A 21685-nucleotide genomic window follows, 5' to 3' on the forward strand; every position below is an offset into this window, starting at 1 on the left:
GAGGCTCAGCTTTCTCACCCGTCAAACAGGTAACCATTGCCTCTTACCTCATAGGGTTGTTGGAGGTTTAAATGAGTTAATATTGCTGAAGAACTAAGAAAGAAAAGATATGTGTGATGTGATTTTTACAAAGTTATGCTAGCGTGTGAGGTCACCTGAGTTGTATGAACAAGCTGATACAAAGGTGACAAAATATCGTCGTATCCCACCCCCATCCTAACAGGCTGTGCTCCCCGGGGCTCCGTCCAAAGCCTCCTCCCCACCGTCCCTGGGTGACTGCATCATCTGGTGTTTTTATAACTGCCATCTGTGTCCTGCAGATTCTCCTGAATATATCCCCAACTTCTTCCCCTCTGCAGCTCCACATGTTGCCTTGGAGATGGATGCCCCCAGATGTTACACAGCATCTCCAACTCAACACCTCCCTCACCCCCACACACAGCTGTTCTACCTCCTTGGTCTCTCCGCAGCAGCACCACTGAAAGCCATCTCTCTGCCTTCGTCTTTGTGCCTTTTGTATGTAGAACAGTGCCTGACACATCATGTTCACTGAAGGGAGGGGGGAAATTCAGAGCCGCTGTTTTAAACACAAGCTGATGTGCTGCCCTGGTTAACCAAAAGAACCAAATGGCTTAACAACAAATACCCAGGATGGCTGGTAAGGGACTCTTAAGGTCAACCTGACAGGCATGTTCCCATTCTGACCTTTGCACTGGCTGTTCCCTCTGCCAGGAACTCTTTTCCTACCTATATCCTTCAAGTGTTTGCTCACTGAGGACTACCTGACCACCCTATTTAAAACTACAGTCTGCCTGTGTCCCCACAAGCACCAAGATATCCGTGATCTACTTTTTCTTTTTTTTCTATAGCATTTATCACCTTCTGACATACCATATGACTTATTTATTTATATTTATTGCTTTATTGCTTTTCCTCCCCTGCTAGAATGGAAGCCTTGTGGGTGCAGGGATCTTTCCTGTTTTCTGTTCTGATGTATCCCCAGCATCTGGGACAGTGCCTGGCACATAGAGGTGCTCCAGAAATATTTGCTGATTGATTGGCTTGAACCTGTCCAGAGACGCCATCTCACTGTGTGACCTTGGGTGACTCTCTTCCTTTCTTACAGGCTCAATTGCCCCGTCAGTCAATGACGTGTTGGTGATGAGGCTCTAAGTTTCGGCCTCACTTTGAGATGCTGGGCTTCTAGGAATCGGGGCACTGTGACTCTGGAGGCAAAGGACAGTGAGTCCCCATGACTCCACGCGGCCCGGCCCCTCCCAGCACAGACTGCTCCGGCTCAGGGTCCCACGCCTACCCAGCCCCAGCCCTTTGTGTGTGAAGAGACCTCATCAAGGATCACGTACAATGCGGGGGGTTCACTTACACCTCCCAGCAACCCTGTGAGGTGGGTCTCATGCAGATGCTTATTTACAGGAGAGGAAGTTGGTGATCTGAGAAGTTACTAGACTTGACGAAGGAAGCAGGATCAAAACCCAAGTCTATCTGATGCCCAAAACTCATGCTCTGAGCCCACAGCTCTCAATCCTGGCTGCATGTGAGAAGCTAAAGATAAAATACAGATCCCCGGGCCTTGCCACCTGAAATTCTGCTTTAATTTGTTGGGGAGGGTGTCTGGTGCTTCTGGCCCCTCAGTACGGCAGGCAGGAACAGCCAGGGTGAGAGGACAGCAGGGCTCACCTCCCTTCAGTGACCAGCCACGAAAAACCAACGATCAGAGAACGTCAACTGTAACAGGGCCAAAGAGAAATGGAGAGAGACGGAGAGAGATGAGAGCGTTGGGCATGACCTCGCAAAGGAAGATGCAAATATGGTCTCCATTTCTTAGGTGGATTGATGTTCAGAGAGGTTATGTGACTTGCCCAAAGTCACACAGTGAGGAAGAAGCAGAACTGGGATTTGAACTGAGGTCTGACTCAAGGGGGGAAGTGGGATTATGTGGCAAGTGTAGAGAATAAAGAAATGAGAGTGTGGTACAAAGGATGAAAATGTGAGGAGACAGATAGAAAACTATTATGCTCCATTTTCCAAGTTCATCCACATGGGGCCACGTTGTGTGGGAAGCAGGGGGACAGAAAGAAACACAGAGAGAGACAAACTGGTTTCAAACACCATCTAAGTTGGGGAACCTTGACCAAGCTACTTCTTCTGATCCTCAAATTTCCTTACCTGGAAAGTAGAAAAATAATACCTGTTTTCCGGCTTCTTTGGGAGACAACAAAAGATGGAAACAACCCAAATGTCCATTAACTGGAAAAATGGATAAACTGCGCTCAACCACACGATGGAATACTAGTCCGCAATAAAAAGTAGCATGTTACTGAAACACACACCAACATGGGTGGATCTCAAAAACATGCCAAGGGAATGAAGCCGGAGACAAATCATATGATTCCAATGACATGAAAGCCTGGAGAAAACTAAACTATGGCGATAGAAAGCAGATCGGTGGTTACCAGAGGGGTAAGGGGGATCCACTGTGCAGGGGCACAAGGGAACTTGCTGAGTTGATGCAAATGTTCTGTATCTTGACTATGCTGGTGGTTACACAGGTGTAGACGTTTGTCAAGACTGTGCACCTCGGGGAGGTGGGGGTGGGGGTGTGATGAATTGGGCAATTGGGATTGACATGTATACACTGATATGTATAAAATTGATGACTAATAAGAACCTGCTGTATAAAAAAATAAATAAAATAAAATTCAAAACAAAAAGACTGTGCACTTAAAATGTGTTTTATCGCATGGAAATTATCCCTCAATAAAGTTGATTTGATAAATGAATAATTTGTAAATAAATTTTTAAGGAAAAAAAAAACCCTACCCAGTACAGTGTCCTGCAAATATCCATCAGGAAATCCTGTCCACTCTACTTTCCAAGTGAATCTAGAAGCTCGCCACGTCTCACCACCCCCATTGCTGCTAGATGGTAGCCCGAGCCACCATTATCTCCCTAACGCACCTATCAGAGGGGATTCTGTTCAAATATAATAAGCCAGATCACGACACTGCTCTGCTCCTTCTTACTCAGAAAAAAAGTTGAAGTCCTTAGTGACCCACAAGGCCCTACCTGATCTCATCCCCATCACTCCTCCATCCTTACCGCCTCCCATTCTCCCCTTTCCCTCACTTCACTCTAGCCACAGAGGCCTCCTTGCTGTTCTTCCCACACACTAGCCATGGTCCTGCCTCAGGGCCTTTGCATTTGCTGTTTGCTCTGCCTAGAATGTTCTTCCTCCAGATATCTGCATGGCTCACTCCCTCACCATCTTCAAGCCTTTACTCAAATGTCATCTCCCTGAAGACTCCCTCACCACCCTATTTAAAATTATAACCCCCACCCAAGGTTTTTTCTTTTTATCTCCCTTCTTTGCTTACTTTTTTCCTTCATAGCATATCTAATATTACATATATTTTGCTTTTTCTTTTGTGTATTAACCATCTCTCCTACTGGAATGTAAGTTCCACAAAGGCAGGGATTCCATTCTTTTTTGCTCACTGTTGTATCCTTAGTACCTAGAACAGTATCAAATAGGTACTCAATAAATATTTGCTGAATGAGTGAGTGAGTGAGTGAATAGCATGCACTTTCCAACTATTTTCTTTTCTTTCTGCTCTATCCATCTGAAAACAGGTCTGCGAAATGACCAGAGAGATATTTAATAGTTCCTATAAGGCTCACCGAAGATGACACAGCTAATAAACGCACAGAGTCAAAACTCACACCCATGTCTGGCTGTGCTCCTTCCAGAAGTCTCAGAAGAAAGAAGAAAAAAATATATAAATCAAAGTGGGAAGTGAGTGAGAAAAGAGCAGAGAAGATGGTAAACCAGAGAAAAGAAGGAAGACATCTAATCTCGAGATTGGACAAGTTTGTGAAATTAAACCAACCAGTCTACCTTTGGCTTAAATTTGGCATGAGATGGGCTGACGTGGCCACTTTAAGCCCAGGAAAAACTGAGATTGCAACAGGAGAAGGGCTCTTGGCCTCCAGTTGGGGAGGAAATGGCCAGGCTATATTAGGAAACTTACGAGCAAGTGGCAAGAGGCACAAACACCCAGGGGAGGCTGGGAGTGATGGGGCCCTGGGAAGGGGGAAGAGCCAAGTGCTGGAGCCATCCCCTGCCTGACTCTCTAAGGCAGGACAGTTCTCTCTGGGGACAGGAAGAATGCATCCAAAGAGGGAGAGGAGGACCCACCCACAGCCATCTGGCTGAGAGGAAGCGCTTCCTAATACCCTTGGGGATGATCCCCTCACTGGGACTTGTAGACATTACAGGGCTTCCCACTGCCCGCAGGGTAAGGACCAAGGTTCTCAGCAGCCTACAAAGCCCGGAGTGGGCTGCCCCTGCCCACCTTTCCTGACTCTTTTTGAACGGCTCTCCAGTCACACTCGCCTTCCTACCTCAGGGCCTTTGCACATGCTTCCCTTCTTTTTCCTGGTGTGCTCTTCTCTCTCCTCCCCTGGCCAGCTTCTAGTGATATTTCAAGATTCAGCTTAAACCTGACTACATCCAGGATGATTTCCTGAGCCCTTCCCCCTGAGTACTACCACATGATGTCAGTACTTCTTCTGGGCATTGTGTGTAGTAGCAGCTAACTGATTATTATGATCATTTATTCACCTTAAGCCTTCCCTACCAAACTGTGGCTTCCAAGAGGGACGGCATCATATCTAGCTTATTTGCTGTGATCTCAGCAACTAGCACAGTTCCCAGGCCTGAGGAAGCCTTGAGTTAACATCTGATGAATCTGGGAGGATTTTCTCCTGAATGACACCCTGCTGTTCTTTCAAGGGCAGGAGCTGCATTTTTCTTTCCCCTCATGACTCAGCGCATGGTAAGTGCTCAGTAGGGACTGGCAGTGGCTACCGAGAATACTCACATCTAACTCTGGGAGTTATTGGAATATTTGTAAAAGGCTGGTGAAGTCTGTAACCATGGTAAATGTAGTCCTAATATACAGACCAGGCTCCCAAGTTTAATAAAACCTGAATATCGCCTTCTCCCTGCAATTCCCCTTCAGGTTTAGTATAGAATAACCTGGGTTTTAACCTTAACTCTGACACTGGATAGTTCTAAAACACGCATAAGTTATTGAAACCCGGTAAGCCTCAGCTGTCCTATAACATGGAGGTAATGATACCTACTTTATATGGCTTTTCATTCATTCCTTTGAATCAGCGAGTATTTGCAGTGCACCCTGCATTCACTGGGCTAGGTGCTGGCGATGCAGTGTGAATAGACGTGGTCCCTGCCCTCAAGGGGCTTGGAGTCTAGTGCCAGCAATAGACTGGATTTCATCAATCATCAGAAATAAACGTTAAGCAGCCCCAGCAGTGTGGTCCAGAGAGATGACGATCCAGATCCTGGTTGGCAGTGGAGTGGGGAGGGTTGGTTGACCAAAGATTAAGTGAACTCTATGTGAGGCAGCTAGCACACAGCAAGTGCTCAATAAAGGCTAGCTTTTTGGCAGGTCAGAGTCTTTGCTCAGAAAAGCTGGCAAAGGATTAACTGGGATTAACTGGGAAGATGAAGAGGAGCCAGGGAGGACAGAGAGAACTCAGAGGGAGAGAATGAGACCAGCTCTGGTTTTCTGCCTAGGTGTGTGTGCTGGTAAGAGAGCGGGCTGGTGGCCTGGAATGCCCGGCTTTCGCTGGTTTGGGAACACCCCTGAGTCGGGCCTCAGAACTTCTGTCCTTGAGAAGAACATTTGGGGGTCTGCTCATCAGTGAGACCTGCCTCCACACCCTCTAAACACACAGGATGGAGGAGTTTCTGGAAGCCACATCTATAGTTTAAGATCCACTCCCCAGGGCCAGAGGTTATGACTTTGTTGATGTGGATACTGGAAAGCATCTCAGATGATTCTAATATGAATTCTGTAAAAGTTTTCCACTGACCTACAGTTAGCCACCATGCTCTGTTCCTCTGTTGTAAAACCTGCTAGCTGATGCCCTTAGCACCCTGATGTGCCTGGCCAGCAGCCTATGCCCTAGCAAATCCACGCCTCTGGTCCCACATGTGGAACTGTGTGTTTATTTAAGACTGTTCCTAAACCTGTTTACCTCCATTGTACTCATTATTGAAATTTTGTTATTTATTAATATTTGTTCTCTAAACCAATGGACTATGAGTGTACAGAAGAAGAGTCTTACTTCTCCAAACACAAGCTGAATGTTTTTGGATGTTCACAGGGAGACAGTTCCTTAAAAATCGCTCCCAAATTTGGCATGAATGGGATAACTATAAAAGGTTGGAACAAAATTATAGAAATCTAGATGTTTTCTACACTCGGACTACGTTGCAGTGTCTTTAATTTCTTGCTCCATTTTAAAGAAACCAACAGAAACTGGAAATTATAGATGATACGCTACAGGAATGGAAGACAGACAATGGGAAACTCCACTGCCATCATAAAAAAGGCTTTGCCGGGAATTCCCTGGCGGTCCAGTGGTCAGGAGTCTGTGCTTTCACTGCCTAGGGCCCGGGTTCGATCCCTGGTCGGGGAACTAAGATCCCGCAAGCCGCGAAGCACAGTCTCTCTCTCCCCCCCAAAAAAAGCTTTGCCATCAAAAGATTAGTGAATGAAAAAGACTGAATATCTATACACTCTACGTAAATGTGATATAAATGAAAATAAATGTCATAAGATATATAAATCATTTTAAAAATCTTTCTCTGATCTTACTAACATTCAGTTAACCAGCTTGCATTTGGTATTGATGACATCAGATAAGAGGGCTTCTGCGGTTTTAAACGTCAGTGTGAATACATTTGCTTTGACAAAGAGAAAGCAAGGGAAGGAAGACACCGAAAGGGTAATCAAAACTAAGTCTAGGAAAATAAGCAAGTAACCACACGCCAGCACCCTGACGTGCGACTTCCCCATAGGGTCTGAATCCAAGTTTTGGATGAGTTTAGTTAGGGCAAAACTGCACTTTTCATTCCTTCTCAGGAAAAGGATGCCTGTGGCCTGAGTCACTGGGGCCTCTATCCACTACCTGGTCTGCAGGAGTCTTCCCAACGTGGTAGGTGCTGCTCATCCAGTTCTGACCATAAGAGGCCAAACTGGAGGTGTATAGCCTGTGGAAAATTTTCCTGGCTGTATAACTTAATCATCCATTAAGGCAGGATCTCCAAAACATGTGTTTCGTGAAACTGGTGTTAATGTATTTTATCATGGAAAAAAAGAAAAACAATTCTGAAGTCAAGACAGTTTGAGGAGGTTAAATGAAATGAGAGTTTTCCTGCCTGTGGGAGTTTGTCAGAACTCCTAAAGTGCTCCTGGGGACCATGAGTCTCCGTGAGGAGATGCTCATTAATCAGAAGACCCTTCTTGCAGAACACCTGTCAGGGTTAGTATTCCTTGGAACCCACTTTGGGAAATGACCATAAGGCTCACATCAGTTTAACCTGGTCGGGTCAGGGGAGCAGGTATTATTGTACAGCTACTGTTGGTTGTTGCTTACCCAACAACAATTGTCCTCTTTGCTAATAGAGCCTTAATTTTTGTCCCAGGGTCCAGTATTCCTCCCATGTGACTCAGAGTAAGGTCTCCAATCCAGGGGCAAATCCTGATTGCTCTAAGCCAGGCATTCGGGAATTCTCTGGTGGTCCAGTGGTTAGGACTTGGTGCTTTCACTGCCAGGGCCCAGGTTCAGTCCCTGGTAGGGGAACTGAGATCCTGCAAGCTGCAAGGCACAGCCAAAAAAAAAAAAGGCCAGGCATTCAAGACTATCCACCTTGCCAGTGATTGGATTAGACATGAGCATATGAACATGTGATGAACTCTGGCATTGAGACCTGAGGTAAGTCAGCAAAAGGTGTGGGGCAAGGGAGACAAGAAAGAGTTCTTAGTTCTTCTGAAGAGATACTTGTGGAGAAACATACCCTCTTTTTCTGCTGGATGTTGTCGCATGTGGACATGACTCCTGGAGCTGTGGCAGCCATATTGGGACCATGAGGGGAACTAGCTGAGAACAAAACTGACACTCTGTGGATGGCAGAGCAAAAAGGTAGCAGGAACCTGTGTTATTGCTGATGCTGTTGTGCCTCCAAATTAACCAGTCCTGAGGCTTGCCTACCTCTGGATTCTTGTTTATGTGTGATTAGAAATATCCTTATTAAACAAGGTCTGTGCTGTCCAATACGGTAGCCATTAGATGCATGTGGTTATTGAGCACTGAATTTAAAAGTTTTAGTACAGGGACTTCCCTGGTAGCGCAGTGGTTAAGAATCCGCCTCCCAATGCAGGCAACACAGGTTTGAGCCCTAGTCTGGGAAGATCCCACAAGCCTCAGAGCAACTAAGCCCACGTGCCACAACTACTGAGCCTGCGCTCTAGAGCCTGAGCACCTCAACAAAGAGTAGCCCCTGCTCGCCGCAACTAGGAAAGCCAGCGCACAGCAACGAAGACCCAGTGCAGCCAATGAATAAATAAATAAATGAATAAAAATAAAAAGATTTAGTACAACAAAGAATGTAAAATATCTCACTAATAATTACATATTGATTACATGTGGAAATTATAATATTTGGGGTAATGGGTTAAATAAAAGATGTGATTAAAATTCATTTCACCTTTTTAAATGTGGCTACTGGAAAATTTTAAATTATGTTTGGAGCCCATGTCATATTTTTGTTGGAAAGGGCTAGTTTAGGTCATCTGGAGTTAGGGTTTTCTGTTACTTGCAGACAGAAAAAAATATCCAAAGAGATACAAGTATTAGCATTCTGATTTTACAGTGGGAAAAACTGGCACTAAAAATGTAAATAGGGCTTCCCTGGTGGCGCAGTGGTTGAGAGTCTGCCTGCCGATGCAGGGGACGCGGGTTCGTGCCCCGGTCCAGGAAGATCCCACATGCCACGGAGCGGCTGGGCCCGTGAGCCATGGCCGCTGGGCCTGCACGTCCGGAGCTTGTGCTCCGCAGCAGGAGAGGCCACAACAGTGAGAGGCCCACATACCGCAAAAAAAAAAAAAAAAAAATGTAAATAACTTGCTCATGATCACACCAGTGTAGCCGTTGTTGGTGATCACAGTCAAGCATCCCGGCCAGTGCTTTCTCCTCTGTACCTCTAAGAACCTCAGAATACCTCTTACAAGTGAAAGGTTCAGAAACCCTCACCCAAACCTCAGCTTGGAAGAAAGCATGACCGTTTCGGAAACCCAAGGGGAGACAGAGAAGAGACCTGTGGGTCAGACCATGGATTCCGCCTCCAAATACAGAATGAATACTGAGAACACCATCCCCTCTGGCCGGTGACACCTGCCTATTTCTAGGAAACTGTCCAACTGTCAGTGTCCAACTGTCAGTGTCCCTAGGGGACTGAACAGAGATAGAGAGAAAGTAATCAGGAGTAGCTCCTCTCCAGAGGTCCCCACTGCCCATGGAAGTCCTTACCTGACAGTTCAGTGTCTTCATGACCTGGTCCCAGCTCACCTTCTCAGTTTTCCTCCCCAAATCCCCCAAAGCCTACTTTCAAAGCCACCTGCTTCAGAAGCCTACCCAGGCCACCTTCCTTCCTCCAAACTCTCATCACTTCTTCCCACCCATGGCCGCTATCTTGTCTATATATTGTCTATTTTGTCCAACAGCCATCTCTGATCCTTCTCCAAGTCCTCTCACGTAGTCTTAGAAGTTAGTTCAACATCTTTGGGCAGGACCATGGAAGTGTCAACAATAGATTTCAGACAGGGTTTAAGATAGAGCATGGCAGGTAGGGGAGTGAGCGCCAGAAGAGTCCAAGGGTCACGGCTCTTGTCCAGGCACCCTAAATCAGATGAGGTAAACCAGGAATGCACATTGTGGTGAACACACGTGCCCATGCCATGGACAGCCACATAGATGCTCTTGACTATAGGGGACCCATCCCACCTTGATGAAGACCATGGATTCTGTGTCCCAGAGAGAGCAAGTCAAACCTGAGACATCTTTGGGAGCAGCAAAGAATAATGGAAATTGCTTGGGTTTTGGAAACAGACCTGACTCTGAATATCTCTTTAATCTCTCCCCACTTCCCTTTATCTCCACTCCATCCATCTAGAGCAGGGCTGTGCCAATATTCCCTGGTTAACTACAGTAGCATCTGCCCTGGTCTTTGCCTCCCCAGATACCCACTTCAATCCATGCTTCGCTGCCGCCAGAGTCATCTCCTTTGTAAGATGCAGATGTGATCAGGTTATCCCCACGTAAAACTTTGTGACGGCTTCCCAGTACCTTGAGGGAGGATTGTCCCCTAGGAAACATATTCTGAGACTGAGCTTGCATGTGGGTGATTCTGGGGGGAGGGCTCTCAGGGCAAACAGCCGTAAGGAAGGAAGCAGGCTTCAATGAGTGGAAGAAGTCGAACAGCTGCAGCTAAAGCCTCACTGGATCCCGTGGGGATCTCTGGAGCTGGTATGGCCCTCCAGAGTTGTCCAAAATCAAAGCAAGGAGGCTGGGTCTTTGTACGCCTGTATCAACTAGTCCTTAACTGTGGGTTACCCCCAGAGGGAGGTACCTCCTTTTGACAGAGGGCAATGGCCAGCTATGAGCCATCAGCAGCCCAAACTTCCGGCGGCTGGCGAAAAGAGGACCCTGCTCCCGCGGCGTGACTGAGGGTGTCCCACAGCATCTGCTGTAAGGATGAAATTCAAACTCTTCGTTGTGACCCACGAAGCCCTCTTGGCTTGGGCCCTGCCAACCCTCCAGCCTCATGTATCCCACTCTCTCTCCCAGTCTCTGTGCTCCCACCTTTTCTTTTTTTATTTATTTATTTATTTTTTCAGTACGCGGCCCTCTCACTGTTGTGGCCTCTCCCATTGCGGAGCACAGGCTCCGGACGTGCAGGCTCAGCGGCCACGGCTCACGGGCCCAGCCGCTCCGCGGCACATGGGATCTTCCTGGACCGGGGCACGAACCCGCGTCCCCTGCATCGGCAGTCGGACTCTCAACCACTGCGCCACCAGGGAAGCCCCCACATTTTCTTGAACACAGCATGCTCCGTTCCCACCTCCAAGCCTTTGCACTCAATATTCCTTTTGTCTGGCACCATGTGGTCCTCCCATCACCCATCCTTAAGATCTCAGCCTCAAGGCTAAGATCATTTCCTCAAGGAAGCCTTCTCTGATTACCCAACCAGACTAGGCTCACCCATTATCAGCTCATAAACCCTTCTACTTGCCCTTCAAATTATTTATCCCATGTTGTAATTAAATAACTGTCCAATGCTGGTCTCTGCTGTTAGAATGCACGCTCTTGAGGGCAGGGACCCAATGCCTTGCTCACCACAGCATCTCCAGCCCTCAATGTGATGCCCAGAGAAGGCATCCAGCAGATACTGTCAAATGAGTACATGAGTACCTGGCCCTGGTCAAGTTCTTTTTGAGTCTATCTCTGCTCAGCAAAGGAAGCAAAGCAATTTTCCTTGCAGGGTTGCTGTGAGTGTCCTGTGAGTTATCTAGCAGAGACCTCAGACTCTCGATAAATGTTGGCTCCCTTCACTTCGTGGGAAAGGATTGCAGGGTGACCAGTCATCCCCGTTTGCCTGAGATTGAGGGGTTTCCCGAGAAACTTTAATACTTTCAGTACTAAAACCAGGACAGTTCCCAGGCAAACCGGGAGGGTTGGAAACTGGGAGCGTTGGTTGCCCTAAATTTGGGTGGGAAGGAGAGAAGTGCATTTCATATTAGCACATTGTTCCTGGTATGCTGGTAAAACAGCCCTTTGGAAAAACAAACAACCCTGATTCGTGTCGGCCAATTTCCATCATCTAAATATTCCCACCCTGGCCAGTGAAGCTACCAGCGGTCGAACAGCCAGCTTGCAAAATTCCTGAAAACTTAACAATGGGCCGTCATGCACCAGTAGGAGCTGATGCCAGCGCCCCGTAGCTAATACAGACTGTCGCGTTCCTGATATCCACACATGCACAACAGGGTCATAGACAACCTCAACTCGGGGGTAAGTGAGAATATTTCAATCCCAAGAAAGGCACAGCTGGAGTGGACCTTGAAGACCATCTAGTCCAAGGCAACAAGTCATCTGTCACATGGGCTACCACTTCCCCATCCTGTGTCCACAACAGACATTGTTAATCGATCATGATGCTGAATCCTAATAAGGCGGAGCAGTCTCCCCTCACCACCTCTCCGGGCAGCCACAGTCAAGTAGCTGATGTTGCATGTGCGAGAAATCAACTTACCTCCAGGAGTAAGTGTGCTTCAGCCCCTCATTATACAGGGTAGGAAACTTAGGCACAGAGTGGTACAGGGACCTACCCAAAGCCACACAGCCAGGCAGTAGCTCAGCTGGGACTAAAGAACAGATCACCTGCTTTCCTTGCCCTTTCAATCCTGCTTTGCCTTGAAGAGTTGAATACCCCAGAGTGGGGCAGAATGAAGGGAACTCATTTGGGATCTGAGCCTAGATTCTGGGGGACTCTCCTTAGAGCCCCCAAACTCTCTTTGTACCCTGAAGGCTTCTTAGCATGTCAGCATATAAACGTTTATGTGTTGCGGGGAGAGCACTTCTGAAAAACTTACAAAGTTGCACATGCCCATTGCATAAAATTCAAACAACAGAGGAGTATTTAAAATAAAAAACTCTTGTATTGTCTCCCCAGAGGTAATCACTGTTAACAATTTCAGTCCTTCCAGGACTTTTTCTACTTATTTACAAGCCTGTATATATCACAAGTGAACTAAAAGATTAGCTGCTCCCCACCCTAACACCTTCCCCCCGCAATAAATATTTGTCCAGTGGCTCTTGTTTGCTTAAAATGCCTTAGGTTCCTTTCCATATGAGTATAGGTGGGTCTGTCTCTGTCCTTCCCCCCTCCCCCCGGCTGCGCCGTGCAGCATACTGGAATCTTAGTTCCCCGACCAGGGTTCGAACCCACGCCCCCTGCAGTGGAAGCTCAGAGTCTTAACCACTGGACCACCAGGGAAGTCCCTGTCTCTGTCTTGTTTTTTTTTTTCTCTCTCTCTCTCTTTTTAAACTTTTTTTTTTTTTTATTGAGGTGTAGTTCTGCCTCGGTCTTTTTAATAGTTTTCGTACTTCCTGGCATGGTCTTATGAATTAACTGAACAGTCCCTTTGGGTGAGCATATAGATGCTCTTCCGTTTTTCCTGTAACAATCCCAAGGCCTTGCTCTCTGGCTCGCCTGCGAGGTGGTCCCGAAGTCCCTTCCTGTGGCCCCCAAATGCTACCTCCCATCAAAGCCCCACTGTCTCTAGTTTCGCAGGATCACCAACAGGGGATTAATCAGGTGACACTGAGCGGATGCTGACAGTCCTGGGGCCTCGGGGGAAGCATCTTTGCCAGGCCCTGGGTCAGCTCAACAACGCTGAGGGCCTTAGAAGCCAGAAATAATTGAGTGTGGGGGAGGAAAGGGATCAAGGGGAGACGGCCTGGGCTCAGACCCCCCACTGGTTGCTCAGGGCTCCGACCCCCCACTGGTTGCTCAGGGCTCCCTGTCTGTGTGCACGCCCGCCCACAACCCTCACGCCCACGTGCCGTGTTTAACGGGCTTTGCTGACTCTCAGTACACAGCACCGAGCTCCTGACCTTCCCTCTTCAAACCCTCACCCTAGCTGAGCTCAGGGCAACGCCATCCTTTGTGGCTCAGGCCAAAGCCTTGGAAGCTTCCTTGACTCTTCTTTCTCTCACTCCCCCTATGCAATCTATCAGCCCAATCTTTCGGCTCCAGGTTCAAAACAGACCCAGAGTTCGACCACTTCTCCCCACCTCTGCTGATCCAGGTTGAAGGTCCAAAACATCGTCATGTCTCATTGCAATAGACACACTAATTGATCTCCCTGCTTCTACCCTTTCTGCACCACATCCTTGCCTCCAAACCGTCTCTGAACACAGTAGCCAAAGGAAGCCCTCTAAGCAAAGTCAGAGCATGTCACTTTTATAGCCCGCATTTTTCTCAGGGTAAAAGCCAGATACTTACAATGGCCTACCAGGCCCTGCGTGAACTACCCTGTACCACACCTTCCCGGCAGGAGTATTATATAGGGGATGCTGTGTCCTTCTCTGTACATCCCAACAAAGGCCCCTATTTTCTGGTTGTCCTGTCATCAATGATGTGAAATTTGATCACTTTGTTAAGACGGTATTCACAAAGGATTCAAATTTAATTAAAAATAAAAGTAAGAAAAACATTGTGCGTGCCACACAGAGCATTTCCTGCAGGTTGCGGCCCCCCCTCAGGCCTCAGGGTGCGGCCCCCATTCTACACGGTTCAAACAATGGTCAGCTGCACATGCTTGAATACCTCCAGGCACAAGGTGCTCACTACTCGCCTAGGGGGAGAGGCTTCTGGAGTTCCCACTGCCCCTGGATCGCCCTCTCGATTCTGCCAGGCGGGTCCGGGTCAGTCGACTCCCAGTTATGCAGGAGTAAGTAGGGGCCTTGGTCTTGACCAGACCCAAAGCCCACCTACTCTGTGGCTCTGGCTTGGGAAAGGAAAGGAGAGAACAGGGGCGGCCCTCTGGTCTATGGCAGGAAGCAAGCCTGTCTCCCTCACCCCACACCCCGCCCTCAACCAGGGACCTTAGAAAATGAGACTGGACATTCCTCACAAAGGTGTAGCAGCCAGGGCTGGTCCAAGCAACAGCTGCTGGGGACATGAAATTAGCAGGCCCTGGAAGCAAGCCAGCTCGATGAATGCCAAGGGCCTGGCCTTGGACAGGGGTACGTCTGGGGAGATTTGGCCAACTGGACACATGCATCCCAGAAAACAAGGCTGCAGAGAGGACTAGTGACATCCACTTCCCTGTCTCACTGAGGGTCCACTCTGCTCCCCTGGAGTCCCGGATAAATGCTAAGAAGCTGCTGTGACAGCAGCCCAGATGACTATCATGCTGACCCCCTGGCTGTGAACTGGGACATGAGATTTTCAAGATGAGGTTAAATTATGCTGATCCTACATTCGAAATGGAATCATGCCTGACTTGGGTTCCATCTACACTGGCAGGACCCAAGGCAGAACTAAGCAAAGTCTTGGCTTATTTAAGTGCTCCAAAATCAAAAGCTAGGTTTTGTACTGAAATATTCTTCCCCAAACGGAGGCAGGTGTGGTTCAGGCCATCCTGAATTAGTTCGTCCTTTGGACTGTGAAAGAAACACAGAAAAGAGAATATATGTCTCAGCATTTCCTCTGTGCCAGGCATCCTGCTAAGTCCTTTTTATGTATTATCTCATTTCATTGTTTCAATCGCATTTTGAGGGAGATTTTGACATCCCTAATGGAAAAAAGGAAATGGAAGGTGAAAGAGATCACATGATACGCTTATGTTTGTAGACTTAAGAAGTGGTCCCACTGGGATTTGGACCCAGATCTGGCTACTCTAAGCCCCAAGTGTTTAAGTAACACAGGCTTCCTTTAGTCCCATCAGATTCTCTTAGGACTTCTACACTTGAGTTTTAATAGCAATCAAGAAATTCTAAATTAAAAGACATTCTTTTTAAATCTGAAAAACAACCCCCCCCAAAAAAAATCCCACCAAAACTAAGAAATTAATTTAGCAAGGTGAAAGGATTGAAAAAGCAGTGAACAATTGGAACAATGAAATTTTAAATGCCATTTATAATATCATAAAAAAGTAAAATACTTGTTAATTTTATCAAAAAAAAAAGTGCAAGACATTGAAAACTCTAAAACTTTGCCGAACAAAATTAAAGAAGACCTAAATAAATAGGAATATATACCATGTCCATGATTGGAAGGCTCACCGCTGTTCAGGTGTCCATTCTCTCCAAATTGATGTGTAGATCAAATGCATTTTTTCTGTAATTATTTTACTCATAATCACACAATAAATGAATGGAACGAATGCATCAGTATGAACAATGCAGCACATTTTTAGAAAACTAACTAGGATCCAAGAAAATGGAAAAAAAGAATTTAAAAAGCAACAAGACACTTTCCATAGATGGGTCTCTTAAATTCTCTAGTGAAGAGATAATACAGTCACTCCTTTACAAATTGCCTTTGGTTCTTATGCTTATCTTAATTGTGAAGTTGTGCTGAATATACTTCAGCAAACTCCATCAACTGCATTTTTAATCAAATTTCCATCAGGCATTTTTAGTAGAAATTGACAACCTGATTTTATCATCTATATAGAAATGGAAATGATCTAGAATAACCGACACGGTCTTGAACAAGGAGAGCAAAGTTGGAGGATTTACTCTGATTTAAAAACTTGTTTTAAAGCTCCACTAACCAAGGCAGTGTGATATTGGCACAAAGATAGACACATAGATCAATAGAAACGATATTCCTTTGCAGAGCAAATATGTAAAGAAATATGGGGGTTAAGTTGCTTCGTGGAACCCATATCACAGGCCCAGATAATGTGACATCAGGTATTATTCAGGCCTCTAGCCTGGCAAATTCATTTAGCTCCCGTGTTCAGAGTCAATTGGGCTAAAATGAGCTTAAGTCATCAGCTTTGGGAAGGATAAAGAAATCTGTATCCAGAGCATAGAAGGTTGTGTTTTTGACCCAGGTCTCATACTTAAACATAAAAATATCAGTGTTTCAGTATGTAATAATAATAATAAGAGCACTAACCACATGCCTAAAACTGTTCTAAGTATTTTAAGTATTTCAGTGCATCATTTAATTCTCTCAACAAGAGAGAACAATAATTCTATCAATAATATCTCATAAAAGAGAAAAGAGCAAGTACAGCATATAGGAAGAGAAATATTGTTTCATGATGATTTGCTTCAGTTTTATGTTTTTGTGTGTGTGTGCATAGAATTACAATGGGAAATACATATCTTAAGGTGGGCTGTGGTCATAAAAATTTGAAAGCCGCTAGTGTAGTAGATGAGAGAGTTGTTAGGAAGCCTCAATAATAAATTGGGAGACTGGGATTGACATATACACACTACTATATATAAAAGAGATAACTAATAAGAACCTGCTATAAAGCACAGGGAACTCTACTCTGTATTACAGATTATGTATAGTCTGTAATGGACTATATGGGAAAGGAATCTCTAAAAAAAGGGTGGATATATGTATATGTATAACTGATTCACTTTGCTGTACACCTAAAACTAACACAACATTATAAATCAACTATACTCCAATAAATATTTTTTTAAAAGACCCACTACTGGGCATATACCCAGAGAAAACCATAATTCAAAAAGACACATGCACCCCAATGTTCATTGCAGCACTGTTTACAATAGCCAGGTCGTGGAAGCAAACTAAATGCCCATCGACAGACGAATGGATAAAGAAGATGTGGTACATATATACAATGGAATATTACTCAGCCATAAAAATGAACGAAATTGGGTCATTTGTAGAGACGTGGATGGACCTAGAGTCTGTCATACAGAGTGAAGTAAGTCAGAAAGAGAAAACCAAACATCATATATTAATGCATATATGTAGAATCTAGAAAAATGGTACAGATGAACCGGTTTGCAGGGCCGAAATAGAGACACAGATGTAGAGAACAAACACGTGGACACCAAGGGGGGGAAAGCCGGGGTGGCAGGGTGGGGTGGTGGTGGGATGAACTGGGAGATTGGGATTGACATGTATACACTAATATGTATAAAATAGATAGCTAGTAAAAATATATATATATAAAATTATGTTAAGGAAAAATAAAAAATAAACCTCACTAATATAATGAACGTATGATTCTTAGCACAGAGCCTGAGAGATAAAGACTAGTAAAGACTCCGTAAATGGTAGAGACAGTTATTACTATTGTCACAGAGCCTGATAAAAACTAGTAAACACTCAACAAATGGTCAAGACCATTGCTACTACTGTCACAGCCAACTTCATGGGCATTTAACCGGTGTAGTCACACAGGACCCTGCTCAGAAGGGTCCTGAACATGGCTTAATGCTCTCTTGTCACCATCTTGAAATTCTTACTGATTTTGAAGAAGGGGCCCACGTTTTCATTTTGCACTGTGTCCCTCAAATTATGTAGCCAGTCCTGACTATTTTGTATAGTTGTCTGTCATTTATTAAAATACTGATTCATCATATGTATAAAATATTTAATTATCACTTACAACGATCAAATGCCATCTCTGCCTCTTATCAGCTAGAGGACCATGAGAGAATACTTACTATCTGTCTCAGTTTCCTCTTCTATAAAAGAGGGGTAACAATAGTACTTCCCCGTAAGGTTACTGTGAAAGTTTAAATAACATAACACATGCCACGTATCAAGATCAGCACCTGGCACACCCTTCCTACTCCGAAAATGTTAACTATTATTATTATTAACTTCATGAAAAAAAGGCAACCTTGGGCTTGGTTTTTCCTACTGCACATTTTGGGGAGGGGATTATTGAACTAGACCCATGGTTCTGGAATTTATCTGAGCACCAGATTACTTGGAGAATCTGATGGCTCTTTGAGGAAATACCTCCCAGAAAAACACAGATAGTCCACGCACATATGCACACATCTTGCCTGCAGTTTCAGGCCATTTATGGGCCTCTGAGGCCAAGGCTCAGGCCCAGGTCAAGATCCGAGGAAAGCAAAGATCACTAGTTGCCCTTCTAGTCCTGGAGTCTGTGGGTCTCTGGGGAGGAAACCGCCAGGCAGCACGTTACTACTTAAGGACCTGGTGTATGCAGGCTTTGGGCTTTTAAGTCAGCAGCTATTTTTAGCTTTGCTATATATGGCCAGGGGAGGAATGTGGGGCTATAGGCAGGGGAGGGGGTGCCAGGAGGCTGAGGGCAGAGTTTGGGAGGCTGGAGCTCCTTTGCCTTGACCACCTTACCCTTCCCACCAAAGAATTGGAGCTTAACTTCCAGCCAAAGCAACAAGCGTGGGGAAGAGAGAAGGTCTGTGGATTTAGGAGTGGCAGGGGCTTCCGTGAAGATGCCAGGTCAAGTCACTTTAGAACAGTGATATTCATACTTTTTTGACCGCGATCTGCAGTAAAAAATATATATGTTTGAATCATGACACAATCATAAACACATTTTTTTGCCCATGATGAATAATTGATTAATCTACCATGAAATCATGAAAATAATAATGTGCGAATTTTCTATATTGTTGAATTTAATTTAAAGGGTCATCTTTTATTCCTGATTAAGTACTTTGTGTGGAGATATTAGTAGACGGTAATCATCAATGTAGAAACACAGACATTTTAATACACACACAATATATATACATATATCCATATATGTATATATATACATATATCTCCAACTGAACAAACATTTCAGGAAACAATACTTTATCTCATTCTCTATGAAACACTTTGATATTTTCTATTCTGTTCTGTTCTATTCTATTCTTTCATTTTTTAAAATGCAGGTCATGACCCAATAAATTGATTTTGCCAATGAGTCAACATCTCCAGTTTGGGTTTGGAGCAGGCAGACACCTGTAACATTGGACTGCAAGGTAAGGTAGGGAGTGGAGGAAAGGGGACATATTATCACTTAGCTCAGTACTTCTCAAAACTGGGGATAAGATGAAGGTTTCAGCTTGATATCCGCTGGATGGCAAGCTTTGGACCTCAGAGTCTTTGTACACTGTTCTCTCCACCTGGAGCACGCGTCCTCCACCCTTGTCACCTGGTTCACTCTGGTATTTCAGAGCTCCACTTGCCACTTATTCCAGGAAGCCTCCCTGATTGCCTCAGTCTGGTTAGCTGCCTGCTTCTTGCTCCCTTAGTCCCTGGCACATCCCTGCTTGGCACCCAACACAATTTTTTCTTAGATTCTCTGGAAGGCAGGAACCTTTCCCATCCTGTTCATTTCTACACCCTCCTCACCAGCCGCCCACCACCCACCCAGTGTAGCGTAGCACTGGCTTCCTAATAATCATTCAGTAAATATTTATTGAATGAACTGATGATAATTAATAGTAATAATGGCAACTACACATTTATCGCATGAGAAATCTTAGGAGAGATCAGTATAAATCCATTTTAGGGATGAGGAAACTAAAGCTCCAAGAGATCAAATAATATGATGGGGGAGGGGAATAATCCAGCGTTGCCTGACTCCCAATGGTACCTAATTACAGGATCTTATTTGTCCACATTCCCCTCAACACTGTCCAGGATGGGGCAAAGGGCAGGTCCTTAACAACCCCTGGGAGACCTGATGACAGGTTGATTAAAGAGATTTTCCGAAGCAGTGGCCACATCTAATTTTGGAGGGTTGCACTCGTAGGAGAGGATCTATGAGGTTTCCAGGCCCCCTGGATGTGGGGCTGTCTCATTCGGGAGGAGAGTCTGGGCTTCTGACAAACCAGGGAGGCAGGGCTTCCAATGACACACCTTTCTAGGCTCCTGGACACACTTAGGCTAAAACCCAAGGCCCTGCAAGTGTGTGTGACCTGGCCCATGCCTGCCACTCCAGCGGCAGCCCCACCAGCCCGGCCTGTTCCGCTCAGTCACGCGGATCCCGCCGCTCTGGTGTTCTTGCTGTCCTCACCCATGCCGAGCCCAGTCCTGCCTCAGAGCCTTTGCAGTCGCCATTCCCTCTGCCTGGGATCTTCCCTCCCTCTCTAGTCCTCTCCACCCTACTTCTCAGGAACTCCCCATCCAAAAACATCACCCTCTTCCTTCTCTGCTATTTTTTTCATAACACTAGTAACTTCTGGAAATTGCATATATGTTTGTTTTCCGGTTTATTTCTGTCTTCTTCACCAGACAGGGAAGTCCCTGAGGACTATGCTTGCTCACTGCCTTGGCCCCTAGGACTCACTGTGGGAGGGTGCCTGACACATAGTTGGTGATCCATGAATGAATGAATGGGTTTCCCCCGTTTTAGACATCTTGGGACATCGGCCTCTAGTTTCCCAGAAATGTGTGTCCCTGCGACTCACATCCAGGCCCCCAACACACACGAACCGTGGTTTGGGGAGGGGAAAGAAGGAACTTTCAGCACGTGCGTACTCGCACCATTTTGCATGGATAACTGATGTCCAGCAAGCATGCAAGGATTATCTCCATCTGGTAATTGGAGAATCTGAAGCTTGCTCTCTGCTTGTCCCCAGTGTGTAGTGTAGTGTCCGGCATAAACATCTGGTGAACTTAATTGCACTGAATTGCAGAGGTTCCGCAAACTGCTCAAGGTCACCAAATTAGGAAATGTGGAGCCAGATTTTGTTCAATTCCAGCCAGGGTTGCGTGGCCGCTATAGTGCCATAGAAACTCCAGGGACACAACCTGTTAACATCCGGATGCATTCGAGGGTGGGCCCTCAGACATTCACCAGTTGGTAGCCCAGTCAGGAGCCCATCCTGCACCTAAGGCCATTCTCTATCTGCTTCTCAAACATAATTTTCCCATCAAGGTTCAGTTCAGATGTCACCTCCTCGAAAGCATCCCCTGATCTCCTCAAATCTAACTTCTCTTTTCTGCCTCAGCACTCTGTGAATACTTGTGTATAATTGTTTGTCCACAAGCCTATCTTTGAACCCATGGGATGTATCTTGTTCCTCTTTATATCGAACCCTTTTTACAGTGCCTGGTGAATAGGTGGTACTACAGGAATATGCACTGAATGAAAGGATGCTTGGATGGATGGGTGGATGGATGGATGGATGGATGGATGGATGGACAAATGGGTGGATGAATGAATGACTGGAAGAACAGATAAATGGATGGATGGATGGATAACTGGGTGGATGGAAGGATGAATGGATATGTGGA

General features: G+C 45.7%; 1 protein-coding gene across 1 annotated transcript in view; it reads right to left on the reverse strand.

The window, feature by feature from the left end:
- The window catches only part of JPH2 (junctophilin 2), a 59656-nt gene that overhangs the window by 37038 nt on the left and 933 nt on the right, over positions 1 to 21685 (reverse strand). The gene's annotated exons all lie outside the window — the stretch shown is intronic.

This window comes from Globicephala melas, chromosome 15, assembly GCF_963455315.2.
Source record: "Globicephala melas chromosome 15, mGloMel1.2, whole genome shotgun sequence".
Taxonomy (NCBI): Eukaryota; Metazoa; Chordata; class Mammalia; order Artiodactyla; family Delphinidae; genus Globicephala; species Globicephala melas.